The 17,654-nt window shown below is 49.3% G+C and overlaps 1 protein-coding gene across 1 annotated transcript in view; it reads left to right on the top strand.

Moving 5' to 3' along the window:
• The window catches only part of ARK2C (arkadia (RNF111) C-terminal like ring finger ubiquitin ligase 2C), a 151,623-nt gene that overhangs the window by 21,516 nt on the left and 112,453 nt on the right, over window positions 1–17,654 (top strand). Inside the window, exons 2-3 of the mRNA XM_058692206.1 lie at window positions 1,491–1,648; window positions 10,942–16,234. The gene's annotated coding sequence lies outside the window, so the exon portion shown is untranslated. The remainder of the gene's footprint in view (window positions 1–1,490; window positions 1,649–10,941; window positions 16,235–17,654) is intronic.

The following is a 17,654-nucleotide window of genomic DNA, read 5'->3' as shown; positions in this document are numbered from 1 at the left end:
TTTTTTGCTAGTGAAGCAAACCATTTTAAGGGTGCCTGCCACGGGGGCACTGGTTTAGTAAGGTTCTGACACCCTGCAAAGCCCCAGGAAGTCAATGACTGAGGGTACTGAACCCATTTAATGGATGAGGAAACTAAGACTCCAAATGGGGATACGCCCTCTAAGCTATTTTCCACTTATTGACAGAGGAGACTGAAATGCAAGGGTTCCCAGCTTTCACCACATGTGTGAGGAGTTGTCTCTGGGAGGTGGCTTCCTTGGGGGTCCCACCGTTGGGACAGTGGGAACTAGGCTCCTGCAGTCTCTTACCCCAGCCCTGGCCTCCCAGCCACCTGGGGCTGCTGCAGGACTGGGAAGGAGGATCCTGGGGTGGGGGTGGGGGGGGGCGCGGGAAGGAGGGTAGGGGCCCCAGGCTGGGAAAGAGAACTTCTCCCTGTAAAGAGCTTGGGCAACGATTTGCTGCAAGCCCAGCAGAAAAGTCCACGAAGGGTCCTGGCGGCCTCTCCTCCCCCCACCCCCCTTCGCCTGGAGCCTCCCCGCTGCGAGGTCAGGAGCCCGCCTCCTGGGCGCAGCTGCTCTGCAGTGCTGGGGGTGATAGGTGGCAGACTGGGACTCTTGCCCCCCCCCCCCCCCCAGGGAGTAGGGGGTGGGTGTGGGGAGGACCAAAGGAGGAACTCATCCTAGCCTCTAGCCTGGAGTCTTCATGCTCCCTCCCCTCTCCACCTTGCCCTTAACAGAAGGGAGGTGGGCTGGCTTTATAAAGAAGTGCAAAAGCCCCGGGGCCCCCTACACTGTTGGAGCTGGGCAGTAGGGTCAGTGGTTCCTAGAACCTGGCTCTGCAGCCAGAGTTTGGGACTGTGGCTTAGTTCCACCACATTCTAGTTCTGTGACCTTGGGTAAGTGACAGCCTCAGTGCCTCAACATGCCTGTCTGTAATATACAGCATAATAATAGAACTCAGTAACAGCATGAAAGAAAGTTGAGTTACAGTGTCAAGTTCTCAGAACAATGCTGGTACGTACTAAGTGCCCAAGAAATGTGAGCGATTGCTTTCAGTTGCCTATCTTCCTGGAAAAGTGCCTTAGGCCTCAGGCATCTGCCCACAGGGGACTGTAGCCTCTCTTGAGTTAGTACATGTGCAGGGAGGCCCAGCCCCAGTCAGACGGGCTTCCATTCCCATTATGTCTCCAGCTGGAGGAAGGATTTCTCTGAGCATTGCCTTCTAACCCCCTTGGTGTCCTGTGACCTCAGGGGACACATGGATGAGTTTAGGGCAGAGGGATTGGTCCTGTCTTTTGCTTCAATAAGACTGAGCTCAGTGTATTGCTTAACACATGCAGATTAGCTGGAAATCATGTACCAGCTGAGGACAGGCTTGGAGTGTGTGTGTGTGTGTGTGTGTGTGTGTGAGAGAGAGAGAGAGAGAGAGAGAGAGAGAGAGAGGGATTGAACTCCATGTCTATCTTTGTGCTTCTGCTTCCTCTGTCTAGAGCTGTCACTACAAATGCCTGTCCAACTATGGATGACATTTCTCGGCCTCTCCTCTGTCTTCATCTGGGTGGGGCCATGTGCCTAATCCTTGCCAAAGGCACTGAGTCGAAGTGATGGGTCAATTCCAAGACAAGAAGTGTCGGCTGTTAAGAAGCAGGTATGACTTCTCACCACTCTCTTTCCTACCTGCCGACGGCAGGCTGGCAGGGTGACGGGAGCCTGGGACCCTAAATCACCAAATGGGAAATACTGCCTGCTTGCCAGCTAGGAGCACCACTGCTGTGAACTGAATGTTTGTGTCCCCCACCCCTATATTCATATGTTGAAGCCCTGATCTCCAAAGTGATGGTAGCTGGAGGTGGGTCCTTTGGGAGGTAAGTAGGTCATGAAGGTGGGTGGGGCTCTCACGAACGGGATTAGTGGCCTTCCGAGTAAAGACCCGAGAGAGACCATCTCTCTCTGCCATGTGAGCACACAGCGGGACGATGGCTATCCAGGGACCGGAAAGCGGGTCTTCACCAGACACTGAAGCTGCCGGCACCTAGATTGCAGGACCTTGTAGCCCCAGAACTGTGAGAAATAGGTGTTTGTCTATGGTATTTTGTTAGAACAGCCCGAGCTAAGACACTCACTATTTGATAAGGGGTGATATATTCCACAGTGTTTCAGGTTTGTTCGTTGTCGCAGCTAGTAGTGCTCTAATGTGCAGGACGATGACATTAGGGAAGGGATGACATTAGGGTTAGGGAAGGCTTCACAGAGACGTTAAAACCTGAGAAAGGTTTGAAGGCTGAGCAGAAATTGCAGTGGTGGAATCGGGGTGGGAGGGCAGATTTCAGCTCAATAGAAGAAAGAGCTGTTGACCAGTGACAGTTGGCCCTACAAGATCTCTGTGTAGCGGTGAGCATATAAGCAGAGACTGTCAGGAATGTGACCCTGGGGAGCATGTGGGATCAGATGCCCTCTGCTGTCCCTGTCAGCTCAGAGGTCCTGTCCAGCTTCAGAAGGACAGGTTTGGGTACTCCACAAGGTTGTCCGGAGGATCCCACAGCTTTCCTCCGGGCTCTCTGAGCCTGGCACAAGAGCCCGCTACAAACTACCCACAGTGACCATGTTAATGGAGAATACTGAGAAGCCACCTACAGTTCCCAACGTTGGGACCAGGCTATGTTCCAGAAATCTCCATGTGAGCCAGTTGTTTGGAAACTCAGAATGCATTTTTCCCATAGAAACCAAGTTATAAATGGTGGTTGGTTTTTCACTCCAGTCCACAAATTTCTCTTTAACTCATAGTGTTCCTGAAGTTTATCATTAACAGTACAACGTTAACTGCCCTCGGTCACCTTTGACGGTCTTGGTATGGTGAGAAAATGCATTTCAGGTTCCAGTTGGGAATGCAGACGTGCATCTTACTTCTAAGTGGCATCAAGGGGCCGGGGTGGGGGGGGGGGTGGCAAGTATTTTGGGCACCAGGGAGTCCTTAATTTTCCCCCCACAGTAGAGAGCTCCATGCCCCAGAAGTTCTGAATTGCAGAACAATGGGCCATGTCCCTGCAGTGAGATAGGGCAGGGGCAGGAATTCAGACACAAATGGCTGTCCCCACCTTGTTGGAGCAGATCAGTCATGGTGCCTGCACATACTCAATGGCCCTGCTCAGGGAAGTAACTGAACCCTGACTGGTCCAGGCGGGCCCCTGACTGCAGGCGGCCTATGTGCAGGTCACTTGGTGACCATCTGGCTGGAAGAACTCTGTCCATCAGGGGCCGTGGAGGTGCGCAGAGCCAATCCACTTGGCTGCCTCCAGAATTTGGACTATGAATTAGAGAGGGATGAGGTCAGCTGGTAGCCAGGAAGGACTGGAATGGAGACGCACATTCATCAGTCAGGAGGGCTCCAGGATGCAACATCAGACACTGGCTCTAGCTGATTAAATCAGAAAAGAAGTTTCTGAAAAGCACGTTGGGATACCCAGTATAGCAGGCCCTGCCAGTGCCCTGCCCAGGCCCCCTTGCATTCACTGCCACACGCCAAGTCTACTTACTGTGACACCGTACAAGATCTCTGACCGCAGGGAGCACGCCTGGCCTGTGTGCCAGGCAAACCAGAAGTGCTGGCCAGTTCATGTCCCTGGAAGCAGCCTGAACCAATGACAGATGGGGTGTAGGTCAAAAAACACCCCCTTCCTTCAACGGAGCTAACTCTGAGGCCTGTTCCCCACTGTCTTCCAGAGCTCCCCAGCAGGATTGAGCTCCAGGTGCCCTGACTGGCAACTGGCTTGATACAACAGTTATCTATTGCCGTGGAGCAAACCATCCAAAACTTGTGTGGCGTAAAACAGTAATGATGAATTGTTTCTCACGTGGGTTGCATGGCGACTCTAATGCGGGTGTCATCTCGTTCAGCTGCATTCAGCAGGAAAGAAAGTCCAAGATAGCCTCTCTCACATGTCTGGCAGTTGGCTGCGTGCCTCAGTTTCCCTCCAAGTGACCCTCATCCTCCAGCAGGCTAGACCAGCTTCCTTGTGAGGTGGTCTCAGGGCAGTGTTCTGAAAGGACACAGGCAGAAGCTGCAGGGCTTTGTTAGGCTCCAGAACTCACTCAATGCCACTTCTATCTCTATTCTCTTGGGCCAAACAAGGCCCAAGCCTGGGCAGATCCACGGGGTGCAGAAATACACTCCCCACCTGAATGGGAAGCATGGTAAAGTCACATTCCCAGGGAGCATGGGTACTGTATACCGGAGGGGAGGAATGGGGCCTATGAAATAGCCCACCACACCCGGTAACACATACTGAGTTAGCTTCCTTCCCTCTCTTCCTCTCTTCTACCAGTGTTTCCTGGGACTCCCCCCGCCCCCCGCCCTCAACCCCAATAGTTACACTTGAATATTTCAACCATTGTCTACTCTGGGGGAATGTAAGCCAAGAGCCACACAGAATCATCTGGAGAACTGGGAACCAGGCTTGAAGCTCAGCTCCCAGGAAGGATGGCCCCTGCCTAGGAGAAGACAGTGCCACTGTCCCGAAGCTAGATGCCTGTGCCATGTGGCACTTTCTTCTTCCAGTGCTCATGTCTGGTCCAAGTCTGGTGTGGGTGAGACCTCAATATGGAGTCTAGGTCACTTGCCTGGAGCTTTATTGCCAGGATGCTGCAGAGGTCAGGTTTCTGGGCTCAGCAGTGGGGAAGAGCGTTCACAAGGGTGGACATGCCCCCAAACCTAGCCAGAACATTCAACGGTGTCGGCTTCCCAGAGAAGCAAGAGAAATGGGGAGGGAAGAACGTGGAGGGAGGAGTGGCACCCGAGAGGAGCAGGTCCCCAGGGCTGACTCTGGTGACCTTCCCAGTTTGCCCTGTCCTGTTCCAATTCAGTCATCCCTTTTTCTGGCCATTATGTCTTCCTTTCTGAAGGTGGTTTAGGTGAGTCTTGATTCCTTTCTACCAAAGGAGTCCTACTAACAAAGCCCAAGCTCCTGTGGACACAGGCGCCCAGGCCGTGGGGTTAGTTGTCCCATGTGTGTCTGGGATTGGGACCACCAGGCCTCCTGTGGAGAATGGGGATCCCTCACCCAGAGGCTGCCTGGTTGTGTGCAGTCATCTTTGCCATGGCCCCTCGCAGATGGCATCCATCCACACGACACCGGCATCTTATGAGTTCTTGTGTGTTCTGCTTTACTTCTGGTGGCTGTCTGGCTTGTTAGCTCATCTGCTGGTGCATTTGTTCACTCCACAAATGCTTATTGTATATCTTGGAAATATTCACCGTCTTGGGAAGAAGCTCAGACCCAAAGCTATTAAGTAAGAGCAAACGCGTGAGTCTTTGTACAGTGTTTACAAATCAGACATTGGAACAACTTCCAAGTCAGAGCCTTCTAATATTGCTGTACTTTTATTTGTTTAATTAATATGGAAAGCCAATATGATGTATACACACATTTGGAAAGTCAAATAGCGCTAAAAAGGCTTATGACAGTGTGGTGGTTCCCTGTTCCACCCTTCCCCACTTTCCCTGTTCTCGTCCTTAAAGGCAACCACCAAACTCTGTTACCTATTTCTTCTGGAATTCACCCATTTCTATATGTCTAAAGAATATGCCTATGCTGCTATCTTTCAATTACTTAATTATAGGCATTATCGATTGATTGCTCATTATGATAGATGAAGTTTAATGCTCTGACACTAATATCCTCTCTCCTCCCCTCCCCCATCCTTCCAATGTGATTAATTTACAATTTTTCCTTAGGTCAACATTCAGAGTCTACAGTATCATTCACGCCTATGTAAAAATTATTCACAACTGAACTTTGTAATTTGTGCTATTGTTTTCTTTCTGGTTTTTTGGTTTTTGTTTTCCCCAAAGTTAATAATTGCTTTGTTGTTTCGATTTGCTTAACTTTCTTTCAGTAGTGTATACACGTGCGTCTTTGTACAGTGTTTACAAATCAGACACAGTACACTGATCCATTAGGTCAATCATAGGAGGTAATCTATCATTTTCAGTTTTTTCTCCAGAGCTGTCCTTTCTGGAGACCTTCATTTTCCTTCAGTTTGGACTTGCTCTTCTCTAGGGTTGCCCATCAGTTGTTGTCTTGGAATTTTCTTTTGCTTTCATCCTTAAAATTCCCTTTGCCTCTCTCTGGAATTGGGGGTCTGTGTGCCTGGATCTCATGGCTTTCTCTTGCTTGGTTTTCACTCTCTTGCTCTGGTAATGCACCTTATCTGGTGAACGATGTGTATAGCAGGAGAGGGCATGATAATGACTGCTCCAGTCTGGTCTGGCTGCCCTCCAGTGTCTCCCTCCGTTGCTTTCCAGGAAATGCCTTTGACTTTTCTTTTGGTTGGATCTCTTGTTTCCTGCATCTGTCTTTTTTGGTTTTAGTGGTGAACACCTTCTAGTAGCTTCCTGAGAAGGGGTTTGGACTAGTGGTTTTTGGAGACTTTGCATGGCTGAAAAATACTCCTCTCCTACCTGAGGGTCTTGCTTCATTATCTTCTTTGCCAGTATGGCCTGGCTGCTGAGAGGCTCAAATCCATTAGAAGCACTCACCCCCTCCTGTGTGACCCATAATTTTCTCCCTGGAAGTGGACAAGATTTTCTCCTGTCCTCAGTGTTCTGAAAATTCCCAGTGATGTGCATTGGAATTGGGATTGTTTTTAGCCACTATGCTGGAAGATCAGTGGGCTATTCAGTCTTTGTGGTGCAGAACTATTAAGAAGACCCTGGAAACCTAACTCTGGGGTGCCTAGACCTAAGCCAAGGTCTGGGTAGGAGGAGCTACACCGGAGCTTAGCTTCTTTTAGGACCAATAGCTTTCTCTCCCCTACTTCTGCAGTGGGGGTCTGGAGGTAGACCTATAAATCTCCACAGATTCCAAGGTCACCAGATGTAAAGCAGCTGGTGTTCCCCAGCAGCTGCAAACCTCGGGAACACTGAATCCAGTCTGCCTGGTGCCCAATAGCCTATTACTACTCCCTTGGCAAAGCTGCTTCCCTCCAGTTGCCTGTAGCGGGGAGACTCCCAGTGATGATGAGATCCCTCCCCTGGAACCAGACCTACACTACATCCCAGCTGCATTCCCGACCCAGCATGCCTTTCTGGGGACTCATGGGAGATTCAGGTGCTTCCATTGGGTTTCCCATGACTGTTCACAAGTTTTTGATTTCCAAGAAGTATTTTGTTGTTGTTGTTCTCTAAATGGCCATTAAAAAAAACCCAACATTCTGTTCTTGGGATGCAACATCTCTTATTTCTCTGGGGAGATTAATGATCTTTTAAAAATCGTTCTTTTTCTCTTTTCGGCTGCCTCAGGTCATTTGGCCTCTGGATTCCTTATTAGAGGTTTTTCTAGGAAGTCTGGGAACCTTTGGTTGTCTGCTTGTAATTAAGTATAGTGGTGAGTGGGGAGGAACCAAAACGCTGATTGGAAACTGGTGGCACTTTGACTCTGAGTCCCCACTGTAGGGTGATCTTGGTGGACCTTCTGATGGGAAACCTCTGGGTCAATGTCTTCATTTAGGGCTTTCCTTTTGGATGGTCAAATGCCCAGAGAGCTGTCTTCTGATCTACTGCTTCAGGAGCGAGACTGGTGCCGCTCCTGAGGGGGTTAGGTTGGAAAGGAGACCCCGAGGGCAGGTGGGATGAGAATGAATCCCTGCCCGCAGACTCTCTTCTCTGCTTTACCTTCTGCAGAGAAGAAAGCTCCAGCCCCTGCCCTGAGGGAGAAGACAGGTACCCAGCACTGCGGAGCTGGGAGGGGCCTGGGGGACCTGCTTCTTCACAGGTCTCCCAATCTCTACCAGCCCCCTTACTCTTAGTTCCAAGGGCACCCCAGCGTTAGCTCTTGAGTGCACTGAGAACTCTGTGGTGGAATTGGATCCATTCTGAGCACCCGCCCCCCGCCCCCCACCAACTAGTTTAGGATTTCACTCCCTTGTGCCTGCTCATGTCCAGTTACCACTTGTCCACGTCCAACACTTCCAGACTTGTCACTGCACTCTCCTCTCTTGTCATTTCTGTCCTTGTAGGTTTATGTTTTTAAAAAAATCTTTTTACTAGTTTTAGTGAATTTTGGAAGGGAACAAACCTCGATGTGCATGTTCGATCTGCCATTTTACCTGCTCTGTCGCTATGCTATAACCGGTCTATCCATTCTTTGCAGAGGCTCTGTCCTGCTGACTTCATCTCTCTGCCTCCTGGCAGTTCGGCCAGGCCCCCACCAGCTGCTTCTCAAATTGCTGCAGCTAGGAGGCAGAGACAGGTGCCTGTGGGACAGAGCCCCAGAGCCCCAACCTCTCTGGTCTCTCAGAGCCCCCACACCTGCAGACCCTTTACAGAGAGCTCAGAGGGAGGGAGGCATGGGCTAGTGGGTACTAGGGTACTACTTTGCTGAGAAGGGATGGAGTCCAGCCAGGCACGGCCAAGGATAACCCAACCCATTGGCCTGGGTGGGCAGCACAGTTGTCTTTGTGTCCACGTGGCCGGATGCTGTGGATGGCAGGGAGGATGGACCACACGCTGGAAAGATGCTGACACTTTTCCTTCTGGGCTTCATTCAAATGCTTGCCTTCTGAAGCCTGATCATTTTGGGGGCCTAGGACCCTTCTTTTCAGAACCAGGGCTGACTCTTTGTCAGGCTAACTCCTCCCTGGTGATGATGTGTCCTCCCATGTGTTGGCAACCCTTGCCTCTGGGTGGGGAGCTGCAGCCCATGTTTCTCCTGGAAGGACAGTGTCATTGTGGGGCACTGCTGATGCTCACCCAACAGCCATGGCCCCTCCTCCTGCCTAAAAGAATTTTGATTGGTACGACTGGGGTTAGGCCAACCCCAGGATGAGTGAGGAGTGGTCAAAGCCAGTCATAGCTATCCTATTCCTCTGTGTCATGACTGGTTCAGGGATGAGTGTGCCATCTGGTTCTGGCCAGTGAGATGTGCGCCTGGGCTGGGGGTGATATAGTGTGTGGTGCACCTTCTGGGAGAGATTTTCCTTCCTTCCTTCTTCTTTCCTTCCTTTCCTTTTTCTTTCTTTCTTTCTTTCTTTCTTTCTTGCTTTCTTGCTTTCTTGCTTTCTTTTAGTTTATTTTTTGAGAGAGAGAGAGAGAGAGAGAGAGAGCAGGGGAGGGAAAGAGAGAGAGGAAGAGAGAGAATTCCAAGCAGGCTCTGCACTGTCAGTACCTGATGCAGGGCTCAAATCCACGAACCATGAGATCATGACCGGAGCTGAAATCAATAGTCTGACGCTTAACCAACTGAGCTACTCATGCACCCCCAAGATGTTTCTTTCTGCTAAAAGAGAGAGGAGACTTTTTCGCCCTGTTTTTCTTCCTGTTTTGGATGCTCTCATGTGAGGACATGGTGCCTGAGCTAGGCAGCCATCTTGTGACCATGAGGCAATAAACCAGAAAATTAAAGTCCATATGCTGTGATTAGTGGAGTCAAAAGGTAGAAAGAAAGAGAATGGGGACTTGATTTCATTGTTAAGCCTCTGAACCCGTTCTTTTTTTTTTTTTTAATTTTTTAAAAACATTTATTCATTATTGAAAGAGAGAGCATGAGCAGGGGAGGAGCAGAGAGAAGGGGAGACACAGAATCCGAAGCAGGCTCCAGGCTCTGAGCTGTCAGCACAGAGCCCGACGCGGGGCTCAAACTCACAAACCGTGAGATCATGACCTGAGCCGAAGTCGGACGCCCAACCGACTGAATCACCTGGGCATCCCTGAACCCATTCTGAAAGCACACTTACTCCCACTGTAGGACTTGCCAAGTCAATAATAAATGAACTTGTGGTTTACGCTTCTGTAAATAAGGTTTTCTTTTCATTATAGTTAAAAGCAGCCTGACTAATAACACTCATGGACCGTCTCTGGTCTCGGATTCTTCTGGTGCCTGGGAAAAAAGTGGTCTTAGTTTAGTACTTTTCTATAACAAAGTACCACAGACTGAGTGGCTTAAGAACAACAGAAATTTATTTCTCTCAGTCCTGGAGCCTGAAGTCTGAGATCAGGGTGCCGACATGGTCAAGTTCTGGTGGGGACCTTCTTCTGGGTTGCAGAATGCCACATTCTCACCATGTCCTCCCAGGACAGAGAGCAGAGGGGAAGCAAACTTTCTATGACTCTTCCAAGGGCACTAGTCCCATTCGGGGGCTCTACCCTCATGACCCCGTCTCATCCAGTTGCCTCCCGAAGACTCCACATCCTAAATACCATCACATGGAGGTGAGAATTTGGGGAAGACACAAGCATTCCACTGTAACAAAAGCTATGACTTATTGGGGTTAAAGGTAAGCCAGCAATTTATTCATTCACTATTTATTGAGTGCCTACTCTGTGCCAGGCCCTGATTTAGGTACTGGATTTGAAATCCAAAACACAACCAGGACTATGTAGGAGCATCAGCCAGAAAGAGAAAAAACAGGATGCCTCAGTGTATATCAGGGCACGTACAGGGCTTTGCTGTGGCCCACCCTGTGCACAGCATTGTATGTTCATCTGCGTGCCGACACCCATGGTAGGTAGTGGTAGTACCCCCATTATACGGGTGAGGGAACTGAGGCTCAGAGAGCTTCAAAAATTTGTCCATGGTAACATAATAGTCAGCCTCGGATCCCTGAGCCCACACTTAATCACTTCATAGGTGGGACAGGAAATGAGTGTCTGTTTTCCAGCCAAGAATAAAAGGTTGTAATTTGGCAGAGAGAGTATGGAGAGTGCTATGTTGTTCAGTCAGTCAACAGACGGCTGGTCAGTGGTGGGTGAACAACTGGTCACCCTGTCAGTCAAGCAAACATGGGTTCATGTCTTGACTGGCTCACCCTGAGCCCAGAGCACGTGATTTCCGGCGGGTGTGACAGTAGGGAAGACCTTACCCCTGCCCTCGGGGCACTTACAGCCTAGGGGCCAGCAGACAGATGGGGAGAGGCCAACGAGACAAGGGTTGCGTTTGTCATGCACAGGTGCCTCCCGGTTGATCTTAGTTTAGGACATGGGCAGAGAGCTGGAGACAGAAGCGTCCCAGTGGAGGGCACAGTTCGTGGATTTCAAAGCAAGGCTCAGGAAAACAGCGTGGTGTGGATTTCAAAGCAAGGCTCAGGAAAAAAGCTCACAAAGGTAAGCATAGAATGACCATATGACCTAGCAATTCCACTCCTAGGCTTACACCCCAAAGCACTGAAAACAGGGACTCAGAAGATGCTGGTACACCAGCATTCATCGTAGCAATAGCCACAATAGCCAAAAGGTGGAAACGTCCCAAGAGTCCATTCACAGATGACTGGAAAAACAAAATATGGTCTATCTATACACTGGGAAAATAGTCCGCCCTAAAAAGGAATGAAGTTCTGACACAGGCTACGACACGGAGAAGCCTTGACAATGGTGAAATAAGCCAGTCACAACAGGACAAATGTTGCATGATTCCACTTATATGAGGTATCTAGGAGAGGCAAATGCATAGAGACAGAAAGCAGGTTAGAGGCACCCAGGGGCCAGGGGGAGGGAGAATGGGGTGCTTAATGGGTACAGAGTTTCTGTTTGGGGTGATGGAAAAGTTCTGGAAATAGTGGTGATGATTGTACAGCATTATATCTGAAGGCACTTAGTGCTAACGCAAATGCACTTGATATAAATTTACACTAAAAACGGTCGAAGTGGTGAATTTTATGTTACGTGTATTTTACCATAATAAAACAAAACCAAACCAAAAAGTGAGGCTCAGATTTTGCCCACGTTGAGACTGTTTGCACCTCCCATTAGGCAACGTGGAGAAACAAAAACGACTCAGACATCGTCGGTGCCTGGAGGAAGCAGGGCAGATGAGGGGATCCGAGAACACGGGCAAAATAACGCAGGGCTGGTTCAGGCCCATGCTGGGGCCGAGGAGAGGGCATGGCCAGGGTGAGCAGGGGTCAGAGGTGTGCATCTGGGAGGGCGTCCTGGCAGAGGGGTGAACCAGGAATGGCAAATCGAAATGCCTCAGGGACAGGCAGGTAATGCTATAAGATGCACTAGCCAGTATAGGGAGTAGATCACAGGGAGAGGGGTTATGTGGCAGAGTGAGAAGCCTTGAAATAAAAATCAAACACACCCAGCGTTCTGCTGGCTAAGCAGTCACACCTGCAAAGCCCCCGCCTCTGCTGCCCCATATGTCCTGGGCTGGCTCGTCCTGGCCGGCCGAGAAATGCTGTGGTGCCCTGTACTCTCACCTCAGCGGGTTTCCAGGTGTCTCACGGTCCCCCGACCCCCTGGGCTGTGCAGGGACCTGGGACTCACTCTCTCAGCCTTGGATAGAAGCATCTAGGATGAACGAGCCACGGACCCCTGGCTGTACGCTTCAGACTCCCATCAGCCGTTACCACTGTAACCTCACGTAAGGCCAAGTCAGAAGCCCAAAAGGGTTTAAGAGTCCAAGGGTCAGGGAGGAGTGTCAGCACAGGCAGGGGCTCTGAAGAACATCCAGGTGAGCCCCTCGATATACAGATGGGTGGATGGGACCCAGAAGGACAGACACATGAGGAAGGAGCCCCTTGTCGCGGGAAGTATTCCTGCTGAGTGACCACTCACGGGTGATGGTACAGCGAAAATTCCCTCCCTGAGTTGGGGGATGGACTGGATTTTGTGAACTTTCCCTTCCGTGTCAGAGAGTCCCTGATCCAAGGCCCCCCACAAACCCCTTCTCCCTGTGGATGGCAGCTCATTTCCTTCTTCATTCAATTTGAACACTCCCCATCTGGCTTTGCTTTGGAGCAGTTATTATTTGTCATCAACATCAATTCAGCCCTAATGATGTAACCTGAACGCATTGTGGGGTGTCAAGCCTGGACCCCAGCTGCCTCGCAGGGGACATCCCCAGGTCTAGATGGCCTCGGACTTCTTCTTACCTCCCTCTGGGCCCTTTAGGGGGTAGAGGCTGGACCTCTGCCCTAAGCCCCTCCCTGTCTTGAGGACCAGCCTCTGGAGGCCTCTCAAACCCACCCCCCTGCCAGGCCCAAACCTGAAACTCCTATCTTTGGAGCTTGACCCAGGGCACACATAGCCAGTGAAGCAGGGACAGGAGACCCAGGAGAGGGGAAAGAGAGAGACAGAGCCTCTGCAGGTCAGTCTGGCAGATGTGGTGAACACACTAAGAAGGGCTGAGCATGTACTTCCTGAGCTGTGGGAAGATTCAGCATCAAGGGCCGACAGGTCAGAGAGGGGCACTTGGATAAATTTACTTGAGCACTCACTGCTTTTTCCTAAGGCCTCGTTTTTAAGCCACTGAGTGAGGGGTAGTGGTGTTTGACGGTGTTGTGGCTGATTTGGGGACAAATGTGGAGGAGATGGGCCAAGAAGCCTAGGCCCCTCAAGTTCCACTGTAAAGTGAGGCCAATGCCTCCAACGCCACCCTGGGTTCTGGGCGTTGGGACCTAGAGTGACAGGATGCCCATGCCAGCAACATGCAGTGTCCTGTAGTTGGAGTGACCAGGCCTAGGGGGCAACCCCAAGTGTAAATTTGGTGCCCTGGACTTGGACAAAGGGACCTAACTTCTCGGAGCCTCAGTTTCCTCCCCATGCCCACTTCAGGGAAGGGTGAGGGGCACCGTGGGGAAGGCATGAGGACGGCCTCGGGCCCCAAACCGTCTCATCTCCACACCCTGTCTCTTCCCTCAGCACCCTCCCAGGCCCCATCTCCAAAGGGACGGACTGCCCAATACTAACACAGAGCTCGCCGGGGGGCCGGTTAGACACTGGCTGCCCAGTCAGAAAGTGGGTTGAGGATCCAAATGTTGGCCTGAGAGTCTGATTTTTTTAAAAAAGAAAATCCTCTGCTCCTGTTGGATTAGAAATTGTTTTGTTCTCCCTCAGTAGGCCCAGAGCAGCAGGGCCAGAAGTGGAAGTGTTTTTAAAGTCACTCTCTTGCTCGAGACGGCACTGTGGCTCCCCATTGCCAATAGGTAGGCATTGAACAGCCACCCGAGCCGCAACGTGCTGTGCAAAGCAGACACAGCAGAAGCTGTCCTTGGGGCTGACAATCTAGACCTCATAGCTGGGTTGCTTCCAGATAGCCCTTCACCATCTGCATGAGATTTACCAGGGAGGAGGCAGGGCTCACTAAAATGCAGACTCCCAGGTCCTGCTCTGGGCCCTCCTGGTCAGACTCTCAGGGGCTGGGACCTCTGAAGCAAGTTCTCCATTAGAGTCTTTTGCACACTGAGGTACGAGAACCAGCCCCCCAAGGATTGTGGATCTAGGGACTGCCTTCTGCCCCCAACATGGATTTCCACCCCTCACTCAGCCCCACCAATCAAGAAAAAAGAATGAGGGAACTAAGGAATAAGATAAAGTCATAATGCCCCCATTGCCCACCAAGACAGGCTAAGCCATTCATCTTGTCACACCCAATTTGTTCCAGCGGCCCTTAACATTTGCTGATTACATTTGGCCACATTCTCCCTGCTTTTCTCTTCCTCATTGCCTCTTGATGTGCATGAAAGTAGTGCCTCTGTTTAGGAACTTAGAACTTATACGTGTCCATAAGTTTGAACAAAGCCTCGCATGTAGCCTCTATCCAGTACTCACAGAGACACATACACAGGGGTCAGTGTTCCTGTGGTGATTTTCCACCTGCCTACAAGTGGGAGACAGTGAGAGAAGGTTACCAAGTAACAATGGCTTCAATGAAATAGACATGTAATTTTCTATTTTAAAGAAGTCAGGGATTCCTAGGAGAGAGAAAAAAAAAAAAAAAAAGGAAGAAGTCACGAGAGGGCATCTGGGGCTTACAGATTGGCTTTATGAAATCATCCAGTGTCCATACTCTTTCAAACTTGCTTCTCCACCAGCTGCATGAGATTCACTTTCCATTTTATGGTCATAGACGGCTGCTCTAGCTCCAGCCCTTACATCCATCTTCCAGTTAGCACAATTGATAAAGAGGAGAAGAAAGACTCATCTTTTTGCCTTTAAGAACACTTTCTGGGAGGAATACATGAACTTCTGCTTTCAGCCCAGCAGTCAGAACTTAGTTACACAGTCACACCCGGCTGCAAAGGAACCTGGGAAACGTAGTCATTATTCTGGGTGGCCAGCTGTCTGATTAAAAGTCACACATATCATCAAGGAAAAAGGGGGGAATGTATAACAGGGACTGCCTGCCAGCACTCTGCCCACCCCTGTAGTCTTCCTCGATCTGAGGCATGTTTTCTATGGTGATCCTTACATTTGAGTTGATTTGTGAAAGTAAAAAACCGCCTCATGTCAATAAGAATAAAATCAGAGACAATGTGGAAAAGACAGTAAGAGAATCAGATAATTACAAAGGGAATGAAAGTAAAGCATAACTTTTCAGAGACAAGTATATGTAATCACTTTGGATTTGGGAGCGATGGGACTTGGGAACCACCGTTGGAGTCTTACATCCTCATAAGGGGAGGAGTGCTCATAAAACATTCTTTCCCTGGTTAAAAATGTCAGGGGTGTCTTCTGTTCTTCCTTTATACTCCTGCGCTCAGGATTGATGGGCAGTTCCTACGTCTGACTTTCAACCTCACCCCTTCATCTCCATGATTTCCCGGTCCCTAGAACCTACCCCCATCCCCATTCATTTTGTGCATAAATAGATTTCTTTTCGTGATCAGTTCACCCCTCTGCTCAGAAACCTCCAGGGTTGCCCATAGATTACCAAATATATTCTTATTTTCTTCACCAGGCACACACACACACACACACACACACTCTATTCCTATCAAATGAAAACACTGGCTGTCTCCCTAATTCACCATCTGCCTTGGCTTCTTTGGGGCTCTGAATTTAGTCACCACTGGCCTTCCTTATGAGGCTTTGCCTGGTTCCACTGGCTCCTGCCAGAGAAGAACATGTCCGGGCTAGCTGACGGAGGATGAGAGGCAGGTGGAGCAGGACCATCCCACAACCCACAGCTGGTTGTGAGAAGCCAAGCCACTCCAGATGCCTCAGGGCAGAGCTGGAGCTGGCCAGCCCTGGGATCTGTGAGAATAAATGCTTATTGTTGTGTGTCACTGTGATTTTACAGCTATTTATTATGTAATATCTTTGCAGCAATTGCTAACTGATCTACCTGACTACATATGCTCTTCCGTATCTGAACCCCTGCAGTATTTTCTGTGTGTCTTTTAGAGTATGAGTCTCTTCTACCTTGCGATTGGGTTTGGATATGAACACAGACACCCAAAGAAACAGTGGTGAAAATAAGATTGGAGTTTATTTCTCTCTCATATGAAGGCTGTGAAGCAGGTAAGCCATCGTGGTGAACTGAACAGTGAGCCAGCCGTCTGCTTTGCTGAGCGTGTCACACAGCAGAGCAGGGACAGTCCAAGGCAGTGAGCAGGAACTAACAATCAGCCTTAGCTCCCAGCCTAGGCCTGTGACCAATATGAGAAACAGGCACTGTTTCCTAACTTGCCCAACCTGAGGAAACATCTTTTCAGGTGCTTGCAGAGTACGAAGATGTGTGCTGGCTATTTTCTGTGTGTTTTAGTTTTTATTTTTACTTTTGAAAAATTTTAAATATAAACCGTATTAGTCAGGGTTCTCCAGAGACACGGAACCAATAGGATATATATAGATACAAAGAAGGAGATTTATTATAAGAGTTTGGCTTCCATGGTTATTGAGACTGAGATGTCCCACGATCTGCTGTCTGCAAGCTGCAGAGCAAGGAAATCCGGTGGTGAAAGTTCCAGTCCAAACCCAAGGCCTGACAACCAGGGGAGCCAATGGTACAGGTCCCAGTGGAAGTCTGAAGGCCCGGGAATGAGGAGCATTTATGTCTGAGGGCAAGAGAAGTTGGACGTTCCACTTAAAGACAGCAAATCCCACCCTTTCTCCACCCTCTTGTTCTATGGAGGCCCTCAGTGCCTTGGGTGAGACCCACCCACACTGGTAACAGAAAGTCCTTTACTCAATTCACCAATTCAAATGCTTATCTCTTCCAGAGTCACCCTCACAGGCACACCCAGAAATCATGTCTCCCCAGCTCTCTGGGCATCCCTTAGATCAGTCAGGTTGACACACAAAATTAACCATCACATAAAGAAAAGTAGAGAGAATAATAGAATGAATCCCCACATATCTATCATTCAGTTTCAAAAATTATCAACTCAGTGCCATTCTGGTTTCACCTATACTCCTCCCCCACCAAGAGGTAAGAACCTTCCACTCTTCCTTTCTTCCTCTCTACCTTTCTTCCTTCCTTCCTTCCTTCCTTCTTTTCTTTATTTCTTCCTTCCTTCTTTCCTTCCATAAATAAATAAATTAATTAATAAATAAATTAATTAATTAAAAGTAATCTCTACACCCAACGTGGAGCTTAAACTTATAACCCCAAGATCAAGACTGGCATGTTCTACCAACTGAGCCCCCAGACATCAGTTAATATCATCTGCAAAGCATTTGGAAATACAAGGACACTTTGTGTAAACATAACCACAATACCATGATCTCATCTGAAAAAATTAATATCTTTATATCCATTGTCTGCATTTCCCCAATTATTTTTTTTGTTCTAATCATGTTTCACAAAAGTCTAAATGTTGCATTTGATTGATATATCTCTTCTGTCTCTATAGGTTGCCCCTCTGTCTCTTTTTCTCCCCCTTATAATCCATTCATTTGTGAGAAACACGGCTGGTTTGTCCTGTAGCATTTCCACAAT

This window comes from Neofelis nebulosa, chromosome 11, assembly GCF_028018385.1.
Source record: "Neofelis nebulosa isolate mNeoNeb1 chromosome 11, mNeoNeb1.pri, whole genome shotgun sequence".
NCBI classification, from domain to species: Eukaryota; Metazoa; Chordata; class Mammalia; order Carnivora; family Felidae; genus Neofelis; species Neofelis nebulosa.
Note: the sequence above shows the minus strand (reverse complement) of the source record. Positions and strands in the feature narration are given on the sequence as shown.